The 18,780-nt window shown below is 40.3% G+C and overlaps 1 protein-coding gene across 1 annotated transcript in view; it reads left to right on the top strand.

The window, feature by feature from the left end:
- Nucleotides 1–18,780, top strand: part of cdk14 (cyclin dependent kinase 14) — a 224,447-nt gene that overhangs the window by 25,326 nt on the left and 180,341 nt on the right. The window lies entirely within an intron of this gene.

Genomic DNA, 18,780 nt, shown 5'->3' with positions numbered 1-18,780 from the left:
GGGAACTCCAGGCCTCAAGGGCTGGTTCTCCAGTTCTCCAGAGGCCTGGTAATGAACTAGACCCAGGGTGATATCTAAAACCTGCAGGACACCGGCCCCTGAGGCCTGGAGTTCCCCATTCCTGCTGTAAATGGTCAGTCGTCAGCACATTTTCACAAGACAGTGAAACAATCTTTAAAGCTGATGGCTAGCATGTTAGCTAACTTTTCCCTGCTTAGATATCCAGCTTTAGGGTAAGATTATCATCGATTTCCATTCCAGTGCTCTCTCCTGCAAACTGGTTTGGTCTTTACCACAGTGTTTAGCAGCTGGTTGCTAAACTCATGTCTTTCTGTCTGCTGTTTGGTGTTCGTGTGCCATAGATTAATCGACAGCTGCCTGCTGCTAAAAAACAGATAGATGCAATTAGATGCATCATTGGCTGCTGCCATTTGTTGTAGTGATGTGTCAACAAGATCAATGAACCAGCTTTAGCTAACGTGACAGGTGGTCTAAATGCAATTACAATAAACAGCAGATACATTTATAGCTGACTTGTAACAACTACAACAAAAAAAAGTGCTTCTTTTTTTCTTATCAGTTTATCCCAAAAATTTTTTCTACCATTTGAATTGTTGATAACCTTTTGCACAATGATAGAAATAAGCCAAAGTAAGCTTGTGGAGTCCACCAAGTTCTTCCAGAGCAAAAGCCAATGTTTGAAATTTATATCTGTGTATAAATGGCTAAAAACCTCACCAAACCAAAAACAGCAAAGTTACAGTCTGGAAAGCCAAAAGAATGAGCCTCGAGATCCTAAAAACACAAAGTGTTCAAGAAACGCCAGAGTTGTAATTCTAAATCTTTTCAAAGGTTGATTATGCAGCTGCGCTTACACTCACTGTATTCAGCTTAGTGACTTTTTCATTAAAAGTGGTAAAGCGAGCCCACAGTTTGAGAAATCAGACCTTACAATGGCAGGAGATCTCACCATTTGATATGATGGCAGCTTTGTCATTATTAAAAAATATGTTACTACTTAAAAGTGCATAAGTGCTCATTAACAACTATAAATAACTAGTTTTTTCAGGGCTTTCAGGGCATCTGTTACTGATATTTATTACAAAACCTTTGTACTCATCCCTACACAATCTTCTGTGCGATACACAACTTATTTTCACGGTTAATTGTTGTAACAGGTATTCAAGCAGAAATAGCAAGAGTCAATAAAACAGGGAGACTGCTTTAGACTGAGAATATTTTAAGTCAAGTCATCTTTTAATCTGTGCCTAAAACTTAACGCCAGCACAGACTTGGATACTCTGACCACTTGGTTTTATTAACAGGAAATATCTGAGTTTATGAGTTGACAAGAGCTGCCTGAATGCACCACTGAGACTGGGAGAGCAGTAGGCTTTGGGTTGCAGCTACATGATTGACATGTCTCCTATTACAGTAAGTCATGGTGGTTGCAGATTGCTTGTCCTGTCTGAGCTCCAACCAGGCTTTCACCCCCCTTGACCTAATTTGAATTTTCTGGATCTAATAAGTGACAGTGAAGGTGAGGAGGGACAAATCAAAGCTCTAGAACATCCATCACTGACCCAACATGCTTGTCAGGGTCAGCAACCTAGCAGCGGGTTAAGATTAGCATGCACGTGATGAGCCTCTGCCCTATTTCACGAGCCCGATTTTAGTGAATCGCTCTCTGGCTTCAGTCAACTCATTAACTCTGAGTGCTGTGCATGTGTTTGCCTCTATATGACTCCCGCTGTAGGGCTAATCCTGACTGACTGACTGTCACAGTTGAAGTTGTTGCCACTGGCCATGTTTGTTTGGTTCCATCCATCTGATTTGTGACAGCTGCCGGCTAATCTTTGCGTCTTCTCCTGTGAGGGTTAGGGTCACAAATTCTCCCAATCTGAGGATGACGGCTGAGCTGAAAGTGAGCCGAAACACTGTCAACCCTCCATGTGCTCACTCAGCTCCAGTGCCCCTCTGGAGAAGAGTCCATATTAAAGACTAATTTAATTTTACTTGGTATAACTTTCCATTCCCCTGCATGTGAGGATTAGCACTATCTCTGTAAATTAGATCGGCTGCCTGCACTATCACTTGCAACAACCTCAGGGCTCACGAGGTAATTGTGGGTGATGTAGTATTGAGGACATTTAGAGCCGAGTCCTTTCAGCCATCGTGGTCAGCGTGAGGCCACAAGTGTTAGCAAATGGGCAGCGATAGCATCTCGTTATACATTTTGAGTGGTCTAATCACGTCTTTAATTAACCCTTCACTAATCGGCCCTGAAGGAAACCTAATGGATTAAATATTGCTGAGGTATTAAAATGCAAATGGTAATGCGAAGCCAGCCTGGTGGGCCTCCATTGTGAAGCATGCCGCGATAATAGTGTTGGATGTGATGTTGCATCCATCATGTTGAAGGCTCTGGAGCTCCCCCATATGCCCCCAAGGTTCTGTGTTTTTGGTGTGTCCAGGCAGGAAATGGGCCCTGACTGTGCACTGGAAGAAATGATTGAGGAAGGTGATTCTAGGAAATGAGACATAAGAAGGCTAATGGAATAGCGCATAACTGTGAATCAGCCTGACGGTTGTGTTGTGGGTTTTGCGAGTTAGGCAGGCAGTCAAGCAGATTGCTCCTTACCCTTGCAGATTTTAGGTAGAGTAAAACTAAATGTCTGAAACCCCACTGGTCTTTAGAGGGTGCAGTGTTTTATTAAAGCCAACAAAAGGAATGTGTGACAAGTTTTCCAACTTTTAAGCTTTAGGTGGGATAGAAATGCAAATGCTGTCCAGCCATTGTGCCCAGAAGTCTGTCTTCATTAGAGTAACAGCACGAGTCCTTTGTTTCAAAGATCTTCCAGCCCCAAATGAAGTCTCTGCCCCATGATAAGTTCCAAAAAGCTATTGTTATCCAGCATGCACATGTTTTTCATTACTGACAGGGGACAAATGACCTAAATGGGATTTTTGGCATTGTGAGGGAAATGATAGTGGGTTATAGCAGCTGGTAGCTGGTCTCAGGCTGGCAGACTGTAATGGTGGATCTGTACGGCCGTGATCATTTTTATTTGCCAATAACAGTTAATTAAATTATGAAAGCCTTGTGATAGGTCTTCACTATATACATGTAGAGCTGGGCGATATAAGATTTTTTCATATCACGATATGTTTTTTTCATTTCAGGCGATAACGATATATATCACGATATAAGCCAAATAACTATATTTGTAAGATTTAAATGTGCCGTTGCTCACGAGTAAAATGTGAAATAATCAGCAGCTTGTCTTGATTTTAATATTTATTCCCCATAATAAGTTCAACAGGGTAGATGTACTTAAGGAACATGAGACTTCAGTTTCAGATAAATAAAGGCAAATATTGCAAACTACACAAAAGGCAGCCGCTAAAGCGTTTAAGTTTCAAAATAGAACAAACAAAACAGACTAAATTGTCAATTCCACTTAGAAACAAAATATTAATTCTAAAAATAAATCTTAGTTTGTTTTACAGAAGAACAGACAAAATTGACTAACTTTTGTCAATATCAAATAAACTGAGAACTAAAAGGAAATTGTCAATCTCTCCTTGTTGTATAGCTTAGCTTTTCAAACAGTTTTAACAGTGACTTTAGTCTGACAAAAGCCGAATGACGAATTAGCGCTTTCAGTCAGAGATTGAGCATGCACCGGTTTATTGTATTTCCAGACTTGCTTTCGGCACAATTTACAGTGTGCGTTACTCTGTTTTTTGTCAGACTTGAAATAACCGAAATACCTTCACACTACGGAACTTCTATGGCCCGTCCGTTCGACAAGCTCTCCGGTACTGGAACCATGATCGTTTTTCTCTTCGGTAACCTTTGCTCACGCTCTCGGTTGATTTTTCTCTAGTCGGCAAACTCATTTCCTTCATTACCCGGGCAGCCCGGCTGCAAAAACAAATACACATGTGCGGCTTGGCACTTGTGCTGTACGTAACAAATCACGTGACGTGACGCTGCGGCTGTGATTGGTTCGGCTCTGCACTACTTAATTTGGATTGGCTGTTCTTTTTTTTTTTTTTTTTTTTAAGAGGACAAGAGAGATGAGGCCTATCGCAATAGTTTAATTTTTCTATCGAGAAAAAGTTATTTCGCAATACATATCGTTATCGTTCTATCGCCCAGCTCTATATACATGTAAACAATAAGTAAAGCTTTTGGCCAGCAGAGTAAGCACCGCATTTCACCTTTCTAGCCCTGGATTCCATCTTAACAACATTTACAAGGTAAAAAATTATTTCGTGTCCTTAAGGAAAATTTAGCCCACTTTGGGAGAAGTGTCATCCGCATCAATATCTCAGTGTGACTGGAGGCACAAATGCGAGGCAACTGGCTCAAGTGATGCAAAGCCTGTTAAACTGATGTAATCCTCAGACCTCGTTCAGTGTAACAGGCCGTACGACGCTGAGCTGCAGCGCTCAAGTTGTGAGTGCGTGCTTTTAGAGTAGAGCAGGTCCGATCAAAGTGTAGTTTGTGCCAAAAAACATTCACAAAGATAATCATGTTAGTTACATCCCACGAGGTTGGTTCTGTTCATCTGGACGTAGAGTTTTCAGTGGGAGAAATGCAGCTGACTGCAGGTTTTGCACAATGACTGAAACCAGCTCACTGAATGAACAATGGGCTGTGAGGTCCAGATGAACAGAATCAACCTTCCCTGGATGATTGAGCATGCATCAAGACATGTTAGTTATACATTTAGATCAATTCTTTAAATTCATTTCCTTCACAGTGCTTGTTAGATTTGTGGAGAGGGTTTTTTGTGTGGCATTTCAATCTCAAACAGGCTTGTACCACCACTGGCCTGCCCTGCTGGGAGCTAACTGTTTTTCAGTGTGTTGTCTGAACAGGTTTGATGAACTATTTGACCTTAGGCACAATGCCATGCTGCATAAGAGCTGACAGGAAATGAGGAAGAAGAGATAGGGCATGACATGGATTAAGTCTTTGAATGAATTCATTGGTATTTTGTAAACGTGTAGTCAACATGTTAAACAGTCATTGTTTAAAGGTTGTGACAATCTGTTTTGTTGTTTTAATTAACCTTGAAAGATTAGCACAAGAATCTGTCCAAACCAGCTTTTAATAATTCTAAAGAAGATTTTTTAGAAAATTGGTAAACAATGAGATCATTTAATCTGCTGATTTGTTTCTAACCACCTGCCGCTTGAGTAAAATTAAAAATTAAAGCAGGTTGTTACCTAAATTTTGATGGTCACTAGCAGTTTTTCTGAGAGACGTTAGCTTGTCACAAACACTTAAACTGTGAAAAGAGCAACACAAACCAGACACAGAGACAGTTTGCCTTCAAAGTAAAAGCTGTGCTTTATCACTGTAACCAACACTTTTTAGAAGGTGCACATTTAACAATCTCCATTTCGCCGTTCCACTTTTTGACACACCAGTCTCTAGATCTGTGACTGAGGCCTTATGAAGGTGGAAAAGCATAGCTCACAGGACTTTCACTCAATAAACTGAGGTTCACATCACACGGAACAATATTTTATACTTTTTACATTTAGTTTGGTTAAGTTTCAGTAAAGATCACCCTGCCACGTAGAAAGTCCAGGCTTGGAGACCCATCGAAGGAAGAATGTTCTGTAATCGCATCTTTGAAATGAATAAATTACAGTGTAACTTTTTAAAAAGTAATCTGCTTTGTTAGAGTATTACTAGAATAAAACTAACTCACTGAATACTAATTCACTGAAGTACTTTTGGATTACCAACTTTTTGCATTTAGCTAGTACACGTTGGATATATATATATATATATATATATATATATATACATATATATATACCTCTGACATGACTTTACCTAGTGAGTAATAAGAACGAATGGCAAATTGTTGAATAATATTTGGGAAATCAATTTATTCCAGCAGTGATAATAATAACAATAATAATATTTACTCAACATTAGTGTTGTAGTTTGTTTGGATGATGCTTCTTGAAAATCTGAGATAGATCTCTTTAATAACTGACAGACATATTGTGGCATAATATCATGCAGAATACTTGTGTAGTGGCTGACCTTGACTTGCATAGACAGTATAGCACTGCCACAACTGCAGGATTAGCTTTATTCCCCCAGCACACAGCTGAATTTAGATGAGGAATAGCTGGTTAGCTGAATTGCAAAACCAACACGTTGTGTTAAAACCAAAACTGCAGTGTTGAAAAAATACACATCATGCCGAGATCTGACTTTTAAATGCATCACTTTTAAAGTTGCATTGAGTGTAGTGTAAAATAAATACAGATCACAGTCACATGAATGATGGATTACATGTAATCGCTCTTTCATCGGCTGAATTTCTGTCTGTCATCATGCAATAATTCCATCTGTGACCTTCTCCGTGGTGGTCCAAAGCGTAATGAACAAAAATGTAGCCTTGCAGCCTTAAATCAAACAAATCTGCAACACAAGTGCAGAACATCAGAGAGAAATGAAGCAGTGTCCAGACTATTGGACAGATTGACAAACCAAACGTGTCTTTGTGGCAGGACAGGAATCCACCTCTCTCTGTGCCTTTCCTTCAGTGCTCGTCTCAAACGAATTGATGTCAGGCTGAAATGTCAGGCTAAATATTACCGTTAATAAATGAGCACATGAGAAGAAAGGAGAAATAAAATCATGCTTTCTGACCTTTGAAAAACAAATAAATATCAGCTCATCTCCATGACATATTATTGTGCTTTCCTTGTCTAAATGTGGATGCTGCTTTCACAGCAGTTGGTAGAGAAAGGGGTCACGGCGTGGTCACTGTGTGTGGGTCTGTACCTGTGCATCTTTGTTGCAGCAGTTCAACCCCATCCACAGACCAAGAAGGCCTCAGAGGGGCCGTGACATTTTTAGCCAGAAATTGAATAGAGACATGGGAACAATATGTCTTAGTTATTGGAGTGCAGGCTGTGACTCAGACTCATACATCACTGTGCTAATGAATTGGCTCCATACTGGCCTTGTTATTAAAGGTCATATGTTTGCATTGACAAGGAAGGAAGGAAATTCGACCACATCACTCCGGTTTTGGCCTCTCTACATTGGCTTCCAATTGAATTCAGGATCCGTTTTAAAGTCCTTTTATTGGTTTTTAAATCTCTAAATGGTCTGGCACCTGCTTATTTGTCTGACTTGTTGAAGCCCCATGTCCCCATTCGTTCCCTTCGGTCAGCTGAGCAGTTGTTGCTTTCGGTCCCAAAGTCATGGCTGAAACTTGGAGGAGACTGAGCGTTCTCTGTTGCAGCGCCGATGCTTTGGAATAACCTTCCTCTCCATGTTAGACAGCTACATCAGTGCCAGTTTTTAAGTCCTTATTAAAAACCTATTTTTATTCGCTGGCTTTTAACTCTGTGGGTAACTGTCTGGTTTTTGCTGTTTTATTACTATATTTATATTTGTATTGTACAGCACTTTGGTCTACCAGGTGTGTTTTTAAAGTGCTATATAAATAAATAAATAAATGATGATGATGACGACAATCTCTGCTTATAGTGACTGGGCTTGAAAATACTTAATCTGACTGAGGGAGATGTGAAATGGTACCAAGTAGACTGCAGGGCTTCGTTTTAGTAAATAGACTGGTACTTACAGTGTATAGCACTTTTCTACTCTATCTCAACAGTCAGAGCACCTTTGACTACAAGGCTTAGTCACACAATCAGACAGCACTTTACTCTATGCCTAAGCACCTTGTTCTCGTGTAAACTCACACTAGATGCACCGGGGAAACTCAGGGCTCACTCAGGATACTTTAACATGTATTATATTTATTTGTAGCTTTTTACATTTTTATCGTTTTGAACTTTTATTATGTTTTTAACTTGTATTGCTATGTATCGCGTTTATTTATTTATCTCTTTATTTTCAAATAGCTGTACCTCGCTTTGTTTGAAAGCGCTTTATAAATAAAGTCATTATTATTATTATTATCATTAAAATATATATATATATACATATTTTCTTTAATTATTTTTTTATTTATTTTTTTTATAAAACCGAATAATGCCCAGGTGCCTGTTTCGATCACAGAGTGAGCAGTGACACTTATGTTATATATTTTTTTGATGATTTATTAATTGATTGCTTTATTTATAACAAAAAAAACAAAAAAACAAAAAACAAAACAAAAGAAAAAAAAACAAAAAAAACCCTTTCCACCTTAGATAAGTAACTACAGGGTGGGCCATTTATATGGATACACCGTAATAAAATGGGAATAGTTGGTGATATTAAAGTCCTGTTTGTGGCACATTAGTATATGTGAGGGGGCAAACTCCTCAAGATGGGTGGTGACCATGGTGGCCATTTAGAAGTCGGCCATCTTGGATACAACTTTTGTTTTTTCAATAGGAAGAGGGTCATGTGACACATCAAACTTATTGGTAATGTCACAAGAAAAACAATGGTGTGCTTGGTTTCAACGTAACTTTATTCTTTCATGAGTTATTTACAAGTTTCTGACCACTTATAAAATGTGTTCAATGTGCTGCCCATTGTGTTGGATTGTCAATGCAACCCTCTTCTCCCACTCTTCACACACTGATAGCAACACCGCAGGAGAAATGCCAGCACAGGCATCCAGTATCCGTAGTTTCAGGTGCTGCACATCTCGTATCTTCACACCATAGACAATTGCCTTCAGATGACCCCAAAGATAAAAGTCTAAGGGGGTCAGATCGGGAGACCTTGGGGGCCATTCAACTGGCCCACGACGACCAATCCACTTTCCAGGAAACTGTTCATCTAGGAATGCTCGGACCTGGCACCCATAATGTGGTGGTGCACCATCTTGCTGGAAAAACTCAGGGAACGTGCCAGCTTCAGTGCATAAAGAGGGAAACACATCATCATGTAGCAATTTCAAATATCCAGTGGCCTTGAGGTTTCCATTGATGAAGAATGGACCCACTATCGTTGTACCCCATATACCACACCAAACCATCACTTTTGTTGGTCCAACAGTCTTGGAGGGATCCATCCAATGTGGGTTAGTGTCAGACCAATAGTGGTGGTTTTGTTTGTTAACTTCACCATTCACATAAAAGTTTGCCTCATCACTGAACAAAATCTTCTGCGTGAACTGAGGGTCCTGTTCCAATTTTTGTTTTGCCCATTCTGCAAATTCTGTGCGCCGATCTGGGTTATCCTCGTTGAGATGCTGCAGTAGCTGGAGTTTGTAAGGGTGCCATTTGTGAGTAGCTAATATCCGCCGAAGGGATGTTTGACTAATGCCACTCTCCAGTGGCATGCAGCGAGTGCTACGCTGTGGGCTCTTGCTGAATGAAGCTAGGACAGCCACTGATGTTTCTTCATTAGTGACAGTTTTCTTGCGTCCACATTTTGGCAAATCCAACACTGAACCAGTTTCACGAAACTTAGCAAGCAGTTTGCTAACTGTAGCATGGGAGATGGGTGGTCTCGTAGGGTGTCTTGCATTGAAATCTGCTGCAATGACCCGGTTACTGCGTTCACCAGATATCAACACAATTTCGATCCGCTCCTCACGTGTTAACCTCTTCGACATGTCAATGGCTGTGAACAAAGAGAAACTTGTAAATAACTCATGAAAGAATAAAGTTACGTTGAAACCAAGCACACCATTGTTTTTCTTGTGACATTAACAATAAGTTTGATGTGTCACATGACCCTCTTCCTATTGAAAAAACAAAAGTTGTATCCAAGATGGCCGACTTCTAAATGGCCACCATGGTCACCACCCATCTTGAGGAGTTTGCCCCCTCACATATACTAATGTGCCACAAACAGGACTTTAACATCACCAACCATTCCCATGTTATTACGGTGGATCCATTTAAATGGCCCACCCTGTACATCAAAGCAAAACAACCAAGAGTTTCAGTATTATTATTATTGCTCTTTTCATTCTTGATTTATATATTTTTCTAATACTCTATTTTTAAACATGTTTTTAAACAAGGAAAATGAACTACACCTTTTTAAATCACTGTCATAACTATTCCACAAGTTAACTCCTCTAACAGAAACACATCTCTGCTTTATGTTTGTCCTTATCTTGTTTTTTTCCCCTTAAGTCATATGGACTCTCTCTGACTTTAAACAGCTTCTGAGTACTGTGGCAAAGCAAGTTATTTTGTGCTTTATACATTATCTGTGCCATTTTATATTCACCTAAATCATAAAATTTCAGGGTATTCAGATTAATAAACAAAATGTTAGTTGGTTCTATATATATGGCTAAATGTAATGCAGCAGCCCGCGTTCAGCTCTGACCTGGTGCCTAATCTTTCACTATCCTATCAAACAAAAGATGAAAAAAAATATAACAAAATTATAACAACCAAATATTTTAAAGAACTCATCTGCGGAGCCGGGTGGAACATAATGCACTTGTTTCTGTCTTAGTGCAAATAAAGCTCACTGTTTTTATGGCTGTTTTTAGAGCACACGGCACATTTAAGGAAAGTGTTGTCTGTGAGCAGCTTTGTCTAAACTCATTTTTCACTGAGTCACGATCTTTCAACTGTTTTCTTGTGAAACCTCTTAACATTCACCATTTTTATTTAAGCACTCGAAGCTTGGCAGCATTTTGTTTGTAGCAGTCTAACGGTAAAAATCCTCCAGTGTGTGTCTTTATAGATACTGCTGCTTCTGCTCCTGCTGCTGCGCTCTTACTGTGGTATTTATATACGAAGATAATTTATGCTGTTTGAACTATGAGGCTTTGAAACAATGTCCTATTTAAAGTGCTTTACTTGTGTATTAACTCTAGTGTGTGTGTGTGTGTGTGTGAATACATAATGTCACAATCTTTTTTTTTTAGAGGCATAAAGCTACCCATCATGTGAAAATCATATGCTTGCATTGAAGTTGGGGTGAAAAATGCTAAAAGTGATGGACTGATCATCTGTTGCAGCCCAAACACCAGCGCAGGCGCTCTGATGCGCTGCAGCCGCTGGCCTAAACATCAGTCAGCAGCCCGAGAGTAAAAAACAACCATTTCAAAGTGTTTACTGGGCTAAAATCTGAATATATCTTGTAAGACAACCAGTCACATTTAATCCAGGACCACTGTGGTGCAAAGGAGATTGTTTCCATCTGCAGTAATTAATATTTGACCACACGGATCTGTTCTGAGACCTCCCTGCTGTTACCTCCATAACCTTTGCCTGGTGGAAGCTTTCCACCCTTCCGTGTGCACACATGGAAATCCAAAGACAGGGAAGAACTGCAGCAGGATCTCAGAACACAGCAGACATCAGTGACAACAGTCTGTGCCAGACTGCTTCTCTCATACTGTGGAGTGGAGCCAATCAAGAATAGCTCTAAACCTGTATTCTTTTAAAGTGTCAGCAGGGGGAAAGTCCACTGATTGCAAAAAGAAACCTGGCTGTACAGAAGTCTATGTAAACACAACCCCGCTGAGCTGTTGATCTGCAACCTCAGTAAACAGTCATAGCCAACACAACATGAGTTTCTTTTCGAGTATTGCGGTACCCATTAGACTCAAAGAGGAAGATAAAAACAGGGCATACCTACATGCAGATATGCAGCATATAGGTGGAGCTGGTATGCAAAGCGGCTTGCAGCATCTGTGGGCAGGCTAAAGCAGTTTCAGTTGCACCTTATATGAGATTTGCAAATCGGATAAAAGAGAATCCGCTGAGCCATCAGCTAATGCGGCTGAACTGACAGATCGCTGCTAAGCTTGACTTTGTGCGTTTGTGAAACGACTAAATCTGATTGCATAAAATGGTCAGATGATGTCATGAAGACAACCCTGCATGCATGTTAGAGTCCCGAGTCAAACCACAGGGTTGAATTGTATGTTTTCTGGGAACCTTTAACCTGATCTGGATCTGTGTTATTAATAACTCCCACCAGTGAAGGTTCATGCTGTAGTTCAGGTTCTTCCAGACTGCTGCAAACACTACACTGATAGTCTAAATAGAAAACTGAAAAATGAGGTTTATGAGACTGTAATCCAGTAAATGGAGGGAGTTTTTAAACACACGTTTAGATGTATGTGTCAGTGAGGAGTAGTGAAAGCAAGGAGGTGCTCAGAAGCACACGAGAGCTGGAGGCGCTCCGCTCTCGTGTTGATACTGGTGATTAAATGGTGTGTAGCAGCTGGTGCCTATATTAAAGCATCTAATCACCCTTGAATGATGGCGGCGGCATGCTCTGTCTCCTCATTCAAATCTCATTTAAATCAAAGCAACAAGCATAAACAGAGATGATGTGTGTTGGTGTTCCCAGAACGCTGCACTCCTGAAATGTGCAGAACACACAACAGAAAACTGTCAGTCTGAATATTTAATCATCTCTGCAACATGTGCTGACAGGACGGCAAAGCGCTGAATAAATGGACTGCTAATTAGGCAGCAAGTTAAATTTAACTTGATGTATGTGTTAGGTTGCATACACTGGATTATAAAAGTGCAGTCATCACACTTGGCTAAATAAATCACAGCTGAAGTACTTTTTAGGCACAGGGGTAATAATTAGCATCCTCCAATTTATGTCTCCAGACTGTCTGATCCAAAGAGTTCTTTAACATGTTCTGAAGCTCCTGTCACTTATCACACGACCCATTTGGGCTTCCTTCAAAACAGCTGGCAACTGAGCTCTTTGATTATAACTCTGTCATTTATTTATTTGTTTGTTTTGTTTGTTCTCACCTCCTCACCAACCTTCAACCGTCAACGGAGAATTCTGAAGCCTGAGCTTTTAGCTCAAAGGAATTAGTTGTGCATACACTGACCTCAGTTGAATCTTTAGCTATGGATGGTGCAGCAGTGTGACAGTATCCATGTTTCAGAGAATGAGCACAATAGGTCCTCTTTAAGCTGATGTAACTGTTTTTAAATGCACCGGTTCCTATATAGCGCTTTTCACACAAACACGTTGTTTCTATGCCTAAATGCTTTCTAACGTTCACACCAGGATGGATGCATTGGATAGCCATTTGGATATCTGGCATGCAAACTGGAGCAGCCAGGAATTGAACCACCAACCTTCCAATTAGTAGGGAACCTGCTCAACCTCTGCACTCACAGCCACCTCATTATCCACCGTCCATTATACACTTGAAGATGGACTCTGTACCTTTGTTATTAACCTCACAAGTAACATTTGAGCTAACACGTAGATAACAAAACCTTAAGAGAACACGCACGCTAAGCAGAAAGGCCAGAAAACTCGATTTAATCCATCAGCCTAAACTGTCATGTAAGATAGATTCGGAGCAAACATGCTGTGAGAGAGAGAAGTGCTGTGAGATAATGACCGACGAACAAAAACTGACGGATGCAACTGGTGCCCACATGTGTGCTGACTAGTGCGTTGTTAATAGAAGACTGTATCAGACTGGTACTGTATTCTCAAGGTTATAATATCAGTATCAATAATAATGCTTTACGTAAATATGAATACAGTACAAATACAGAAATAACTCAAAGTCTTTGAAACAGACTTCCCATTTTCTTGACCGCTTAGTTATCAACCGCTTACCAGATTTGGTTGATTTGTTTAAGTTAGGGTTAGTATGGTGGGTTAGGCTGACATCTGTTTTGCATCTGGCACACCTAAATCTGAGCTCTTGTGTCCCTTTACCATTTAAATATATAAATTAAAGTGAGGGGAAGGAGTCTCCTTATAGAGGAGTTCTTTGTTGCCCCATCAGTCGTGCTGGACACGAACATGACTGAGACGGGTGTGATAGCACATGTTAGGCTGCATAAAGCTGGAAACCCTCAGAGGTTTGTAGTTTCAGAGTTGACATTTCTGGTAAAATTGTCTTTTTGTCCTTCCTTTTTTACATTAACAGTGATGCAATCACTAACCTTTGTTAGGTTAGAAGGGAAATTAGATTCATGTGAAAGTCAGTGTACATTTGACAAACTATATTTCTCCAGTTCCTTTCCACAGGCAGCTATACAGGCTAATAAACATATTCAGTATGGCCTCATGTCTTCATGATACTTTCACAGAAGTATCTGTTTGAGGCATACAGCAATGGATGAACCTACTCTGTCGTTACACTCGGCATATTCTGACTGTTAAATACTCTCAATGAAATCAGCTTCTGCACACATACCTCAGCACAATGAGACCACAGATGATTGAGGTGGCCATATGACAATCTTTTTTTTCTTCCTGATGCAGAAAGCTAGCAAAGGCTGCTTTGTTGACAGGCACCCTTGCTGAATCTGAGCTGCCAACAAAGGATGTCTTTCATCCTCAGTGGCTGCGTTGCTATCTGCAGGAGGCTGCAACCTTCCCTTATCTAGCGTCAGATAAAGCACTTTGTCATTCAACAGTTTACTGCTACCAAAGGCTTCTTCCCTCTCAAATGGAAAACTGTTTGAGATGCAGTGCAGTACAGAAATGTGCACTAGCCCCAGCCAATGGAATCTTAATTCACACCATTTTTTATTTCTCTTTCTGGATGGAGAAACGAATAGTCTTACAGCGATGCAGTAGATCTAATGAAGTAGTTCATTTTCAGTGGTAATTTGAAAGATTTTCCTAAAATTATCTGCCTTCTGCTGTGGAAAAGCCATATACTGCTGTCTTTCTATTTATCCCACCTTCTTACGAGGAAACAATTTGACAGAATGAAAGCAAATATGGACTTCAACGTCTATATGCGGCAAACACTGGATTTCTGAGGCTGGACAATATATTGGCCTTCAATTCAGTTTTATTTATATAGCACTAAATCAAAACATCAGTCGCTCAAGGTGCTTTATATTGTAAGATAAAGACCCAACAATAATACAGAGAAAACCCCAACAACCCCAACAAAACCCCCAACAATTAGACAACCCCCTCTGAGCAAGCACAGTAGGAAGAAAATCAGGAAGAAACCTCCAGCAGAACCAGGCTCAGGGAGGGGCGGGGCCATTTGAGGGTGAGGGGAGGGCGACAGGACGAGAGACGCACTGTGGAGGAGAGCCAAAGGGTGGCGAAACAACCACCCAAACATGCAAAATAATCAGTAGAGTTTTTTTGGTGTCCGTGCCCATTGTCTCATAATCAGTCCTTGCTCCTGGCTAAATCGAATCTTAAATCTGTGGAGTAAATTTTAACAAAATATGACCAATGTATGAAAAAACATATCCATGTGAAGCTGTAGACATCAGAACATCAGAGAGTATTTACTGTAGTTTTAGAAGAAACTGCGGTCACATCCAGTAAATGTGCATCCTACTGTTGAGTCCCTGCTCTTGCTTTTATGAACTTTTTCTGGTCTTAAAGTTATGCGACTCTCGGAGTGCTAGCACATTTTTCCACTATCAGGTCATGAGAGGTCTTCCTGAGCTGTTTGAGGGTGTGATGCTGTGAGTGATGTCATCTTTGATGTATTCACCCGTACTCCCTCCTAAATACTGAGAACAGAAATGCTCAGTGGAATACAAGGAGAGACTTACACTGAATAGATCACTGTATATGTCCTACATACTGTCGTGCTTTTGTTATTTGGACTCTTTCTGAGAACGTCTGCTGCTGCCCTCGTACTGTAACTTTCAATTCAATTCAATTCAATTCAATTTTATTTATATAGCGCCAAATCACAACAAAAGTCGCCTCAAGGCGCTTTATATTGTACAGTAGATAGCACAATAATAAATACAGAGAAAAACTACTGTCAGGAATACTTATATAGGATATATATAGGATATACGGATGTAAGACAATGAAAGCAAAAATCTGTAACCCTGATGTGTTCAGTGAGGTGGTCTGATGGCTCTGTTGCTGTGCAGGCATGTTGTCAGCAGGGGTTAAAGTGGGATTTGGCATCTGGGGGAGCCCTAAGATCGAGTGTAATGGTACCGTGTAGAGAAAATAATTACTGAGAGTTAAGCAACATAATAATTGTGAGCTCCAGTAGAGCTTTTCTCATGTTGCTGCTCTGACATCTGCTGCTCATTGTGATTTTAGCCTACTGAATTCACCAAAATATAACCAGATGTTAAATTCCTTGTATGACTCATTTCTGACCCTAAGGCAGTATAAAGCTAATATAACAGGTAATATCTGGTGAGTTAATGTAATCACCCAATGACCATGAACAGCACACCTTCTCTGCATCAGTCCAACATAATATATTCTTGTAAACTTTACCACAGTACTGTTTGTGGGATGTCATTTTCTTATTACTGAGCATGTCTTTGTGTTGCAGCATATAAAAATCTTAATTTGCTCATTTTTTTATATATTAGCCGAATCTGCCAATCAGATTTAATTAGTCATGTGTTGAAGATGCCAGAACATTATTCTGTAGCATTCTGGCCCAGTTTAGCTCCTGATCACGGGTCCTCTGTGCCCTTGGAAGTATAAGTCGATTACTCGTCCTTACCCAGTGTTGAAACATTTTTATTAGTTTTTTCAGATTGGATACAGCACTAAACTTAATTAGGATCAGATTAAGATCAGTATTACAAAGTATTCATTTTCTCACTATAAGAACTATCCATGTTAGATTAAAGATAGTAGAAATCATTCTTTTATGTGTAAGGCATCGTCAGGCTTAACTGAAACATTGATTTCCAAACTTTGTCAACTAAAATTTAAGAAATAAATACATCCACAACTATTCACATTTTTAAATGTTGTTTATTTGTTTTTTAGAATCTACACAAAACAAATAAAACAACAACTAGCCCCAAGTATACTGTGTTTCTCATACCTGTAGCTCACATCAAGCTCAGCGTGCAGTCTCACCACTAATATTTATCTTGCAACAAGACTTACCTAATGAGCCAAAACTCAACTTACAGGCTCCGTGGCAACTACGACCGTGTGGAGCTTCTCCCAAATGTGCCAGCAGCTTAATGATAGCAAACTAAGGATGAACCCCTGTTTTGTTTCAAGCGGCTCCAGCTTACAACAAAAGGAGCCCACACAAGTATACTAAGTGTTTTATTTACAAAAGACAAAAGCAGAAAAGTGAGCAGATCTGTTGTGTCTGCTTGGATGATTGAGGAATGAGCCTGTGCAAATTAGCTCAGCTGGATAGGTGTCCTCAACACCACCCCAGAGTCACATGATCTACAAAGACACGCCCCCAGAGTAAAATAGATACTCTAACCAGCAGATGGATCTCTTTAACAAACTGATAAAATGTGTTTACTAATGCCGTGTTTCATTTGAAGTTGGATGAGCGAGGATTTCTTTTGCTCTTTAGCACAGTAGAAGCATTCATGTACTACTAGCAGCACAGCACAATTCTTGTTTAGTCTTTTGTATGTGCTTAAAATACTGATGCAACACATTTGCATTCGGAGCCTGGTCCGTCTCTGTGTGTGGCTTATTTAGTGAGTCATCAGTACACAAGAGTGGCAGTTCTGGTTACAGGTTTTGCTAATGTTTATGTGCAATGTTGCCCTCTTGGATTGTTGTAAGTTGGAGTTAGTGGGGTTGCACTGACTTTCCCCAAACTGAGGGGCAGTTCCAGCTGAAAATTCTGACTTCAAACTTGTAAGTTGTGAGTTTAGATGGAATGCATTATAATCGCTGGGCTTCCTCGGCTCCACCCCAGAGTCACATGTTCCACAAAGACAAACTGAGATGAGCAGATAGAGGAAGTTAAAAATAAACAAAAATGTATGAATTTTATTGGCCTAGTTTATTTTCACTGGGGAAATGCTAAAATGAGCTGAGACACAAACCTTGGTGGACATTCACAAATACGAATGGCACACTGGAAACACCAGGAAATAGATATGTTTGCTTTTCTACTTGAACATTTAATATAACCTATCTTAATTACCAATACAAATTATTTTTCTATTCTCATGTTCGAACTACAATAAACACAACAGAAGCAATGCTACAGCCACCTGGTATTCTCAGGTGGTCTCCCACCCAAATACTACCCTGGTTATCTTCCAAGGCCGACTGAGATAGTATGGCTATGCACAAGGAATTATGCCATATTATATTCAAGATGCTATAATCAAGCCCTTCTGGATGTTTTGTTTGGAGAGGTTGGGGGGCATTCGCTGGGGGTTTCTGTTGACTCTGACTCTTTGTCCATCTTTGCATTTGGTTTCTAGTCTATGTGTTGACTTGTGTTAAGAGGCTGCTGGAATGCTGTTTGGAGGTCACTGACAGATTAGTAGAATACTAGTAGAAGAATAGACGGCAGCATGGCCTCAGTTCAGTCTTAAACTTCTAATGCACTGATGAATCCACTGCCTTTGAAGGAACAACCTGTAGGAGACTCATTGCCATCTGCTGGCCAACATAAACCTTAGTCTTGCCAGTTTTAGCTCATCTCCAACAGCCTATACTGCTTCTTCAGTATTCCTTACAGTGGTGCCTTTAGTTACAATCAAGGCTGTGAGACAACTCTTTAAAACCAGCGTTTGGCTTTGTTGGCATCAGTTCCCCTGCTTTCAAGTATCTCCATTTTACTCAACTCTCAAAGGCTGCTTGACTGTGTGGAGTTAGCATTCAGGCCAAGGTCAATCCAGCTTTAGAAGTCAAACTTCTACCGAAGCCCACGCTCTCAGACTTTAGCACTGTGTGCAGGTTCACTACAGTAAACCGTGAGCGCTAATCTGAGGGCCCGGAGCAGTGTGCTTTGTGATGAATAGGGATTACAGCGCTTCTTTAAATTCTGCAGCAACCCTGCCTGCTTCATGCGCTCCCGTTGTATCATCCTGCTGATTTGCATTCTGATGTTCGTCAGCAGCACAAAGCCACGGTTTATCCCTCCCAGTGAGCAAACAGCAGACTTGTGA

Source organism: Pelmatolapia mariae, linkage group LG10_11, assembly GCF_036321145.2.
Source record: "Pelmatolapia mariae isolate MD_Pm_ZW linkage group LG10_11, Pm_UMD_F_2, whole genome shotgun sequence".
Lineage (NCBI taxonomy): Eukaryota > Metazoa > Chordata > Actinopteri > Cichliformes > Cichlidae > Pelmatolapia > Pelmatolapia mariae.
The sequence above is the reverse complement of the archived record's forward strand: the minus strand, read 5'-3'. Positions and strand labels throughout refer to the sequence as shown.